This window comes from Cervus elaphus, chromosome 32 (assembly GCF_910594005.1).
Source record: "Cervus elaphus chromosome 32, mCerEla1.1, whole genome shotgun sequence".
Classification (NCBI taxonomy): Eukaryota; Metazoa; Chordata; class Mammalia; order Artiodactyla; family Cervidae; genus Cervus; species Cervus elaphus.
In genome coordinates, this window is record NC_057846.1 from 51574150 (window position 1) to 51586963 (window position 12814).

Here is a 12814-nt window from a genome sequence, read left to right on the forward strand (position 1 = left end):
TCTCAAACAAAACAACACAAGTGGTGACCCACTCCTCCTGACTGGCTCTGTTTCTTTGGGCAAACAAAGGCAAAATTGACTCTTCTGTCTTAAATAATAGCAGCAAGGACAATATAATTGATATTCAAATGACACTTTTCACAGAAACTGCTGTGAGTCTCTACCTTAAAGACCAGCTCATCAGGAAATATTCAAGTCAGCACTAGATTTGGTCTAGGGTGGCTCTGTGTAAAACATTTCTGAAGCACTGGAACATCCCCGTGTCCTTGGTACTTTCTGCATCACAGCCCCTCTTGAATAAAGAATTATCGGCTTAAAAACAAATATAGTTAGACAGTAAAACAGAAAGGCAGGTATCACTATATTGACTTGTGTCTTCAACAAATATTTGAGAGTCTATGCAAGATGCTGAGAGACATAAAATACACGTGACAAGGTCCACTCACTTTTAATAATGAGTGCCGTTTCTGTGCTAGACATTGTGCTTTATAAACAGTCTCATTTGATCCTTGCAAAAACCCTATGACGTAAAGCAACTTCTTACCTCAATTATACACATGGTGACATTGGGAGTCAAGGATGCCTTCTGGCCAAATTCCCAAAACCCATAAATGCTGAGATAGGATTCACTCCCAGTTACAATGGCTACCTTTCATGAAATCTAGTAGAAAAGAGATAAATTACCAGGTAACTTGATCACAAGGCAGGATGAAAGCTGACTTACTAAATGCTGTTTTTAACTTGGGGTATATTTGAAGCTGAAGGGGTTGGGTATTGTAACGTTTATCTGCCTGTTTGCCTTCAGATCCACTGTGGTCCTTCTCTTGCTTTGCATCAAACAAGGCTGACCCTGCAAACTACACTTCCCAGACTCTCTTTCTGCCTAGGTTGGGCTAAATGGAAGTATCTGCTGGTGGATGATGGGAGGGAATGTGGCATAAGGAGAGAAGCCAGGATCTCTCTCTTCCTCTCTCTTCTCTGAGTGGTGTCCTCGTTCTCCAAGCAGCAGCGCCTGTGACTTCACCATTGCTCCAGCTCCCAGCAGACTGGCCCACTGTGGCTGCAGCTTCGGCCAGGAGGCTGTAACCCGTGGTTATCCCCCCTCCGTCTCTCCAGCTGATGACAGCCTCTGGTAATGCCGTCTTCTAGGCTGTTCTTCCTTTCCCTGTGTGCTTTTTCAGCTCTTTGAACCCTTTGTCACTAATTTTCCATACTGCATTTCTTCTAATGGCTGACTTGACGTGGTGATTTTACTTTTCTGGCTAGACCTTCATTGATACAGGTATCATGGAATTTCTGCTGAACCTGAAAGGACTGGGTAGATGACATGGAAAGTTAGAAGTTGAGAAGTCTCAGCAGTAGGTCTTAGCCTTGCCTTCTCTTTCTTACACTCATGACTGTCATGTAAGTAGGGAATTCTTATGAGGAAGGGACACTCTGAGTTAGACCCTTTTCAGAGAGGCTGCTAAGAGGAAGGGGTCTTGGCAAGGCTCTCTCTCCCTGCTCAAGGATTATTAGTGCACACAGAAGAGGAGTTTGTTTCCTTTTTAAAAGCAGGCGGTGAGTGGTGCTAAAGATGTATGTGGCACTGGAGTGTGACTGAGCCTTCCGCATTTCCTACTTTTTGGCTTCTGAGCACCATGTGTTGAAGGCAAATTGGATAAGTGATACCAGGATACTCTACAGTCAGAGCCTCAATCTGTGGAAAAGATGCAGGTGGCCTGGCAAACGAGCTACAGACACTCCATATTGGTAATGAGCAACAGGAGAGAGAAATACTCTGGAGCTAAAATATGCAGCAGCATGCAGACAAATAACAGTGGCAGCCCCGAGATTCAAAGCCACCTTACCCATCCAGACCAAAGAAGCTGTGCAGGATAATGCATCCTGCCAGGTTTCATCGAGGGGGCAGGAAATGAGCACATAAGTGGAGAATGAGGCTGGCAGACAGTTAGGAGGGAAAAGCAGCCAGCATGTATAGAGTTGGATGGCATCACGGAGTCAATGGGCATGAGTTTGAGGAAACTCTTCCGGCTTCCCTAGTGACTCAGACAGTAAAGAATCTGCCTGCAATGTGGGACACCCGGGTTCAATCCCTGGGTTGGGAAGATCCCCTGGGAAAGGAAATGGCAACCAACTCCAGTCTTCTTGCCTGGAGAATCCCATGGACAGAGGAGCTGGGCAGGTTACAGCCTACGGGGTTGCAAAGGGTCAGACATGACTTAGCGGCTGAACAACAGTGAGTTCTTCTGAGGTTCCTTAGTAGAATTAATCCCCATGTCCTAAGTCAGTGTGGCTTTCAGAGTGGAATCCCCAATCAGTGGCACCATGATCACCTGGGCACGTGTTATAACTGCAAACTCTCGGCCCCCAACCCAGACCTATAGCACCAGAAATTGTGGTCTTCATCTCCAGGTTATAGATGAAAAAAAAACAAAAACAAAAACTTAAACCATGATAAGTATTATGATTCCAGGGTTCCATGGTAGTAAAATTAGAGCTCAAATTGTTTTTATGGCGCCTTATGCTGACCATTCTGTACACATATCTGAAGATAAGACGGGCAAACGGGAGATTTCCCACCACGTTGGCCACCGGACAGATTTTTTGCAAAGGGTGATATGTCACCGCTGCCTCCTCCTCACTCACCAAAGTGCCAAGAGTGAGTTCTCATGACCTCACGGCTATCAGACAGACGCCCCTGTGCGCTGGAGTCTGGAGCATCCAGCGAGGCATCGTGCAGAGCCCAGCACTTCTGCCCCCCCTGCTGCAGGCAGTGAGGCTGCGGAGTGGGAGAAGGCACGGCCTTCAAAAGCAGGATTCACCAATCACTCAGAGTGAATTTTGGAAAAGTCTTTCAACTTTCCGAGTCTCGGGTTTTCATTTGTATAAATGGGGACATTAACATCTTCTGCCTCAAAGGCTTGTGATGTGAATTACTCCCTTTTGTAAAAAAAAAAAAAAAAAAAAGTTTATGTTTTTTATTTTTTTCCATTTTTTTTCAAATTCTTTTCCCATTTAGGCTATTAGAGAATATTGAAGAGAGTCCCCTGTGTTTTGCCATAGGTCTTTGTTATTGTTGTGACATGTACACATTGCTATATTTAAAATACATAATCCTTAGCTTCCTTCTTGCTGTTGTATTTTCTTTTGTGCCTCCTTCCCATCTCTGAGAAGATGGAGGTCATTGCATTGTCAGAATATTTGTTTACGGAACCAGCCATGAAAATTTTGCATTTTGTTTTATTATGTACTACAGAGTTTCTCAACCTTTGCACTATTGACATTTGGGGACAGATGATTGTTATATGGGGTATTTTGTGCATTGCAGGATGCCAGGAGCAACCAATTCCCATCCTCTGATTTTGCCAACTAAAAAATGTCTCCAGACCTGGCCAATCTCCTGAGTGCAAATCCAATCCTTCCCACCCCACAGTCACAAATCAGAAGTTGGTCTGAGGAGAATTGAATAAGAAGAGGGTTATTCTACCCAGTTGCACAAATCATCAGGGAAACTAGTTATTAAACCCTCACAGAGGATTTTTGCTAAATGGATTTATAACGATTCACATTTTGGCAGACCATTTGCTTTGACAAAGAATATATTTACACAGAAGAAGCCAGTTGGTGAACTGGGGCAAGTAATTTAATAATTGGGTAGAACAGAAGCCAACTAGTAAACAAACACTGGTGCTTTATGTTTGTCTTTCTATTTTGTCGATTTATCTGTATTCTGCTATTAAATTCAACTAACTCGGCACAACATAAGCCATCTGAGGAGTTCTTAACAGTTATTAAAAATGCTGTATCATTAATGTGTACTGTATTATAAGCATAATTAATAATCTCATTCTTCCCAGACACAATAGTCTGTGTTCAGTGATCAATCCCTTAAAATAAAATACAAAGTGGTTCACATCTGTCCCTGTGAGAGACCAAGAAGCTCGTGCAAGTCTTAGAATAAATGAAAGTATTTTGTTTAGCTCTCCCAGTTGAGTCTTAGGGATTGTAAGGACAAGAGAAACGTATCTTAGTCCTTTCCCCTGCAGGGAACACCTTCGGCTGGACTGGCAGAGTCCCCTGGGACCCTGAGAGGCCGTGAGAACGGACGGAAGCCGCTCTGTGGTCTGAGAGGTGAGCGCCCTCCCCCGGCTCACCGTGGGAGGCGGGAGTGGGCCGGCGTCACCCGGAGTCTGGACGGTGTGTCTCAGTCACCCCGAGCGGTGAGGGTATCAGGGCTGCCGTCCACGGCTTTGGAATGCTGGGGTAAGACCACCTAGCTAGGGTGTAGACTGGCCTTTGGTCTTCCATATTGGGCCCTGTCAGTACGAGCGAGTGGTCAGTTGGTCCTGAGCAGATACTCAGGCCACAGTGGAGAATGTGACTGGGTCACAGGGTGGCGGGAGCGTGTGGCCTCTCAGAGGCTACCCGTCTGGACTGGACTGTCAGCTGAGGGTTTCCAGTTGGGCTGAACCATCGTTATGTCTAAACTCTTTGGGTCCAAGGTCCTGGGGATGTGTTCTGGACTGCATGTTTGTCTCCCCTGAAATTCATCTGCTGAAGCCCTAATATGATGACATTTGCAGATGGGGCCTTGGGAGGTGATTAGGTCATGAGGGGGTGTCCCTGTGACGAGATTAGCGCCCTCATAAAAAGAGAGACCCCACCCCCACCCCCATCAGTCTCTACTCTCTGACCTGGGAGCCAGGAGAAGCCTTCCCCGAGAATCTAACCGGGCTGGCACCTGACCTTGGACCTCAGCCTCCAGAACCGTGAGAAGTAAATGCATGTTGTTTAACTACCGTCTGTGCTGTTCTGTTACGGCAGCATGAACTGACGAAGGCAGGCTGTTTCTGCCGAGCTCTGCTGTCCCAGCACGGTGGCTGGCTGTGATGTTCACACATCACTGAGTACCTTCTTAGTTTTTGGCGTGGAAATCACATTGAGACTATTCTGAGCTGAACTGCAGAGAAAGAGGAACGCTTTTCCCAGATGGGATCCACCAGAGGTCAGCTGAGTAGATACCTACTTCACCCAGACAGACCCAATAAAGACGTATTCTTTTTTCTTTTTTTTTTAATATCCATAATGACTTTTTTTTTTATCGAGGCTGGTAGATTTACAGAGCTGGGTGAACATTTCAAAAAAAAAGAAAACTCAGAACACTGATTTACTATTATCTGAAAGAAAAGTAAGCTTACCAAACAATACACTTCTGAGTGAGAAACAGGATTCAAATAATATATAGCCATGTGTCCTTCACCTTGCTCTTGTTCAAATAGTTATTTAGTGAATCAAATGTTCAAATGCCAACCTGGCAGGCACTCAAAAAAAATTAGAGGTCTCTTTTTTTAATTTTTATTTTGCTTTGTTCTTGTTTTTAAGACCAGAAGACAGTGTTCAAATGACACTGAACTGGCAGATGAGAGCAGATGTCTGCAATTTATTTTCCTTGATTGGATTTTAATCGAATTTGCATAGGACCTTATTTATTTTCACTATCCAATTAAGGAGTCTGGACTCAGGAATCCAACTGAGGGTCAGCGTTTGTTCTGGTTGATGGACGATGGAGCTGTGAGACTGGGGTCATCTGAGGAATTCTGATTCTGAGCAGACAGGGATATTCTAAAGCAGGAAACAGGTGCAGGTTAAGTTTCACAACTTTTTCTCTAGGAAATATTCCTACTAAAATAATTGTTAGTAGCCCATAGTCCTGGAATATTCTACTAACACTCTACATGGAAAATCTAATTTAATATATTTATCACTCTATGTGTGTAATACAATTCTACAACCAACCCCTTGTCAGAAATTCTGACATCTCATGAGCTGTAAAAACTAAACAAAATAACTTTTTCCCACAAATTTTTGGCAAACCTATTCATGGCAGAACATGAGCAGAACTGATCTGAAGCTATACCAGACTTACTTATTTATTTTTTTTTCCACTTAAAAGAAATACTGGAGCATAGTTGGTTTACAATGTTGTGTTAGTTTCAGGTATATAGCAAAGTGACTCAGTTATGCACACACATATATTATTTTTCAATTCATTTTCTCACCGATATGAGAATTATCATGAATATTAAGTGCATAGGCCTTTGTTGGTGCTCTGTTTTATGTATAGTAGTGTGTGTAAGTTAATCCCAAGCTCCTGCTTTATCCCTCCCCACTATGCTTCCCTTTGGTCACCACAGGTTTGCTTTCCATGCCTGTCAGCCTGCTTCTGTTTTGTAAATAAGTCCATTTGTATCATTTTAAAAAATCAGATTCCATGTATGAGTGACATGTATGTATGATATGTCGTATGATAGTTGTCATTCTCTGACTTCCTTCACTTAGTAGGACAGTCTCTAGGGCCATCGATATTGCAAATGGCACTGTTTCATTCTTCTGTGGCTGAGCAGTATTCTGGGGTGTGTGTGTGTGTGTGTGTGTCCGGGGTGTGTGTGTGTGTGTGTGTGTGTGTGTGTGTCCGGGGTGTGTGTGTGTGTGTCTGTGTGTGTGTGTCCGGGGTGTGTGTGTGTGTGTGTGTGTGTGTCTGGGGTGTGTGTGTGTGTGTCTGTGTGTGTGTGTGTGTGTCCGTGTGTGTGTGTCCGGGGTGTGTGTGTGTGTGTCTGTGTGTGTGTGTGTCTGTGTGTGTGTGTCCGGGGTGTGTGTGTGTGTGTGTGTGTGTGTCCGGGGTGTGTGTGTCTGTGTGTGTGTGTGTGTGTGTGTGTGTCTGGGGTGTGTGTGTGTGTGTCTGTGTGCGTGTGTGTGTGTCCGTGTGTGTGTGTCCGGGGTGTGTGTCCGGGGTGTGTATGTGTGTGTGTGTATACACACGCCACAAGTCCTTATCCATTCCTCTATTGATAGTCATTTAGGCTGCTTCTGTGTCTTGGCTTTTGTAGATAATGCTTCAGTGAACATTTGGGTGCATGTTATCTTTTTGAATTAGTTTTCTCCAGATATATGCCCAAGGGGGTGACTGCAGGATCATTTGGTAGTTCTATTTTTAGTGTTTAAGGAACTTCCATATTGTTCTCCATTGTGGTCGAACCACTTTGCATTCCCACCAGAAGTGTAGGAGGGCGCCCTTTCCTCCACATCCTCAAGTATTTAATCTTTATGAATTTTTTGATGATAGTTATTCTGACCAGTGTGAGGTGATACCTCACTGTAGTTTTGATTATCGTTTATCTAATAATAATCAATGTTGAGCATCCTTTCATGTACATTTTTGGCCATCTGTATGTCTCACTTAGAGGGAGATGTCTATTTAGGTCTTCTGCCCATTCTTTGATTGAGTTGTTTATTTTTTTGACATAAAGCTGCATGAGCTCTTTGTATATTTTGGAGATTAATCCTTGTCAGTCATTTCAACAACAGGCTTATTTATTCTACTTTGTGTGAATATTCATACATTTGCTGCAGAAATAGAATTGTGATGATTATAAGGTGCCATATATCCTGGGAAGGGAGGTACATAATTAATTGTTCAAAATCTGAAAATAAAAATACCTTTCTAAAATCTGGAAAATACTGAATTTCAAAATCTGTCTTTCTCCAAGGTTTCTGGATAAGAGATTGTGGCCGTGTAACACTATTATCTGAACTTTAATGATAAGGAAATTGACTCATAGAGGTTAAATAGTCTATTCTTCAGCAACTGTTTATACAGGTGCAAGCATCCTTGCTGGGTGAAAGCCGGGCATGTATGCAAAATTATGTGACTTGTAAACGCAGTTCAGGTGTCTGTGCTAAGTCACCCACTTCTCCCTGAGGCACCACCAGTGAGAAAGCCCTTCCGTCACCGAAGAGCGACTGTGTAGTTTATATCTGAATCAGGACTCTTACGAGAATGAAGTCACCACAGTAACAATTTGACCAGGATGAGGAGCCCAGGGAAGGTCTGTCTGATGCAAATTGAGACAAAATGACCCCTAGATATGTAATACCTTTACCCAAATATGGGCTCACGACAGAAAACAAGGACTCACCAATGGTGAATTACTGTTTAACTCCCACACTCTTTCTCTGTCACTGTAACCACTTTCCCCAGAATGGCCCTAGGTTTCTCCACTGCCAAACATCCCTCCTGTCTGTGCCTGAAGACATCCTTCCTACCCTCCAGGACAGTTCCCACGATGCCTCCTACAGGAAGTCTTCCCGAGTCTCTTCCTTTCCTCTATGCCTCTGTAGCTCCACATCGGTCACCACCAGGACTGAGCATCTTGTACACTGCCTGGTGTTAGAGTTTGTCCAGGGGCGTGTGCGTTAATGAGGCACCTGCTGTGTGAAGCTGCTGCTGCTTGGCGGACATCCAGAAGTCCATGCTTCTCCAGGTCTCATTGTGAAGAGCTTCCTTCTTTTGCTAACTCTGATTGCACTGCAAGAGCCAAAGCATACTTATATCCATTAAATTCCAAAGATAAGGGACAATGAATGTCAATGGTCCCTGATACTTCTATCAGATTTCAGAATGAGTGTTTTTGCTCTAAGAGGAACGTCTCTGCATCATTCATTGCCCACTAAAAAACTTCCTTTCATGATGACATTTCCAAGGCAGCAACAGCATAATATGGTTCTTCAAGGTTTGTCCTACTCAAGAAATACTATGTCCAGTTAGTGCTCCCTCTAATTGTGGCTTTCTGGTGCACTGAAAAATAACTGCCATTCTCTTCTCGCCATAGAATAACTCATTATAATGGAAAAGTTATGGTTTCTAATGGACCTGTCCTAGACCTTGTATTTAACCTAATACTCCTAAAATTGTCGCCTGCATATACTGCATCAAAGCTGCCTGGGGTGTTTGTTAAAAGGCTCATCCAAATCCTACTACTTTTAATTTGTTTTGGGGGCCAAGGCTCATAATACTGCATTTTAAGAATGTTCTCTAGGTGACTAGGGGTTACGTGATAATTGAAAAGTCACTGCTGTAATGAAATTGATTAAAATTTAAAAGTTTATATTTAATCCTTCAGTTCTGATGCAACTCCCTTCCTTCTTCCCCCTTCCTTTTCTTCCTTCTTCCCTTCTCCATTCATTAAGGAAAAATTCAAGAAACACATAAAAATGGCGACAGACAGAAGCTTTGAAAATGAGAATCCGCTGCATGCGTCCTTTGGTCAGTGTTTCTTTCGAGCGCATCCTTATGACCTCTCCACCTCCAAGCATCAGGGACGAGGAGGGACCGTGAGCAGCTGAGAGGAGTGACTTTCAGGATTTTACTCATTTATTTAGTAAGCAATTTAGCTGATAATTTGATCTGATTCTCTAGACTGTTTATTAGATGATCATCTGTGCTGTCCAATACGGTGGCCTCTAGCCACAGGAGGCCACTGAGCACTTGAAATGTAACTAGAATCGAGATGTTCCATAACTATAAAATACACCCCAGTTTTCAAACACTTATTACAAATGAATGACTGTTAGTGACCTCGTTAGTAATTTTTATACTGATTATATAGTGAATGACAATAATTTGGATATGTTGAATTACATGAAATACACTATTAAAATTAATTTTACTTGTTTCTTTTTATTCTGCATAACTGTTTTACATACTACATATTCTACATACTTGTTTCTTTTTATTCTACGGGACTTCCCTGGTGGCTCAGTGGTAAAGAATCTGCCTGCCATGCAGGAGATGTGGATTCCATCCCTGGGTCAAGAAGATCCCCTGGAGAAGCAATGGCAACCCACTCCAGATTTTTGCCTGGGAAATTGCATGGACAGAGGAGCCTGGAATGCTACAGTCCATGGGGTCGCAAAGAGTTAGACATGATTTAGCAACTAAACAAAAACAACAGTTTGGCTACTAGAAAATGTGAAACCAAATATAAAGCTTGCATTTGTGACTCATATTGTGTTTCTTAGTGTTCTATAGTGGGTTTTAGATGCTTGTAGCATCTTACCTGGCTAAGTCCCTAACCCCGGGTGTCTCAGCTGAAGAAGTAGGGACCCAGAGTCAGACAGAGGACAGCTCTGGAAACATGAGGGCCTGAGGAAGTACACAGCTCCTGTCAACTGGGAGGCACCCAGAATCTTCAAATTAAAGAAGCTTCCCAGAGGATTCTAGTAAGACTTAACTCCATCACCTCTTTTTAATCATACCTCACTTTAAATTATACTGAAGGTTACTGTATAGCAGAGGCAACTCTGCTCAGCATTTTGTAACAACCTGTATGAGAAAAGAATTTGAAAAAGAATAGACACATACACACACACACACACACACACACAAAACTGAATCACTTTATTGTACACCTGAAACAAACAAAACGTTAATGACCTATACTCTGGTATAAAATAAAATTTAATTTAAAAAATAAATGGTATTTCAGGAGTCTATTTTCAAATTCTATTTTTGTGCTTTTTTTTTTCTCTTAAGTCACCCTCCTCCCATAAGCTAATTCTAAAAGAGTGGGGTTTTATCCTGCCCAGTTAAGGGCTGAGTAAGGGAGTCATGATAAGCAAAGTGTGATATCATCAAACAGTTCTTTGTTTTTGCTTAGTTTTCCCAGAAGCCCACTTGATACACATGTTGGAGCAGCAAAAATAATGGTCACAGAACATGCCCTTACCTAAAGCTCCATGCCTTCTAAACTGTCACATTCTCCTGCTTTTTCAACCACAGGTAACCCGGCCTTCTGCGAAGCACCTCCTTTGTCTCTTAGCAGTTTGTACATCTTCTGTAAGCGTGATATTCGAGTAGCAGAATCTTCCAGGGACCTATTGGAATCTGAGGTCAGCACATTCTCCACCCCCCCCCACCCCCCGGCTGAAGCAGATATTGGATATAAGTTTTCCTCAAGCAATGAATCTCACTCAGAATATTCTAGAAAACTATTGCATGTCTTCTTTACAGTGATTGTGATGGTGACTCAAAGTGATTAGGTATTTGGGGGGACTTCAGATCAAGGAAAAGAAAGTCAGGTGTCAAAAACATGTACTAAAGCTGTGGATATCAATATTATTCGTAATAAATAGCCCTGTGATGTCCATCAATAGTAGAATGGATAAATGAATTATGGTGTATTCAAACCAGGAGTAATACACAGCCGTGAACACAAACAATCACACAAAACCAAGGATGAACCTCATAACACTGAACAAAAGACAGAGTATTACTGTGTGCTCCTACTTAACAAAGTACCAAACCAGGCAAAATGTTGGAAGGATGGTGATTACCCTTGAGGATGGGGTAATAGTGACAAAAGAAGTGTAAGGAGGACTTCCTGGCTGCTGCTTGGACACATATGTTGTCTATGAATAGTCCCCGCGCTCTGCACTTACGATGCATGCGTGCTTGCTAAGTCACTTCAGTCATGTCCGACTCTATGTGGCCCCCTGGATCATAGCCCGCCAGGCTCCTCTGTCCGTGGGATTCTCCTGGCAAGAACACTGGAGTGGGTTGCCATGTCCTCCTCCAGAGGATCTTCCTGACCCAGGGATCGAACCCGCATCTCTTATGTCTCCTACATTGGCAGGTGAGATTTTTACCACTAGCACCACCTGGGAAGCCCACACTTACAATATATACAACTTTTTGCCTGCATGTTACACTACAATAAGCAAAGAAGAAGGAACAGCAGAAAGAGGAAGGGGAGGATGGGAGCAACAAAGTTTCCATCTCAGAGACTCCTGCATACTGCCCAAAGACTCCAGAAGCGGCCCTGTCCACACCAACGGAGAGAAGAGCTCAGCCAGCTCTTGTTCCCTTTAGTAAACCGTCCAATCTCATCTCATAAACTATGTGTTTTAAAAGGGAGGTGGAAGGAGACTTCCAAGCATGTCTAATTCCATTCATTTTCTTTGTCATCTCAGGCTCTTTACCATAAATACTTCGGCCTTACGACTTGAAGCTGCAGATTGCACAGATAAGCGGGCTGCTACCAGGGAGTTCAGAGACAACGGTGGCAAGCCAAGCTTCCTTCACAGTCACGGCAGCACCAGGAAGAGATGGCAGGAACACCGCTGCACCACTGCAAGCCCTCAACGCCTGAGAAAACCCGGGGAGGAAAGCCGGACATTTTCAGAGCTTTCTGCCACCACCTGAATTACTAGACTTCATTCTGATTAATCATCGGCCTCTCTTGTGGTTTTTCCCCCAGACAAAATTTCTGTAGAATGAATAGTGCATTTATTCATGTATTCAGTACATATTGATTGAACACCTAAAGGTCAAGTGCTATGTTAGAGGCTGACAGCATACGAAGGAGTTGTTGTTTCTGATTTTTTTAGGGTGCTATAGATTAATGAGAGCACAGACTAGTGGAGAGTCATAGTATAATACAGTATATTGTAGAAAAAGCAGATAATTAAAATAGCAGAAATGCAGAAGAGCCTCCTCTATGAGGTTGTCTAACAGGTGATGGGGGATTATTTGCTTTCATGACAAAAATCACTCAGGCTAGCTCATTTGCTGGATAGCTCAGCTGGTAAAGAATCCGCCTGCAATGCAGGAGACCCCGGTTCAATTCCTGGATTGGGAGGTTCTCCTGGAGAAGGGACAGGCTGCCCACTCCAGTACTCTCGGGCTTCCCTGGTGGCTCAGATGGTAAGGAATCCATCTGCAATGCGGGAGACCTGGGTTCCATCCCTTTGTTGGGAAGATGCCCCTGGAGGAGGGCATGGCAACCCACTCCAGTATTCTTGCCTGGAGAATCCCATGGACACAGGAGCTTGGTGGGTTACAGTCCATGGGGTCACAAAGAGTAGGACACGACTGAATGACTAAGCACAGCACACAGCCTGAACAAAACAGAGACATTCTTGAGAGCCTAGAGCTACATTTTATGAAACTAGAAGCAAAACTGCAGAGGCATGG

At 43.4% G+C, this 12814-nt stretch overlaps 1 long non-coding RNA gene across 1 annotated transcript; it reads left to right on the top strand.

The window, feature by feature from the left end:
- The first annotated feature begins 928 nt into the window (after positions 1 to 928).
- On the top strand, positions 929 to 12533 carry LOC122688051. The gene is made up of 5 exons (XR_006339316.1): positions 929 to 1132; positions 4050 to 4134; positions 9031 to 9221; positions 10622 to 10731; positions 11812 to 12533. It is a non-coding gene; the product is annotated as an uncharacterized LOC122688051 (long non-coding RNA).
- Positions 12534 to 12814: the final 281 nt, after the last annotated feature.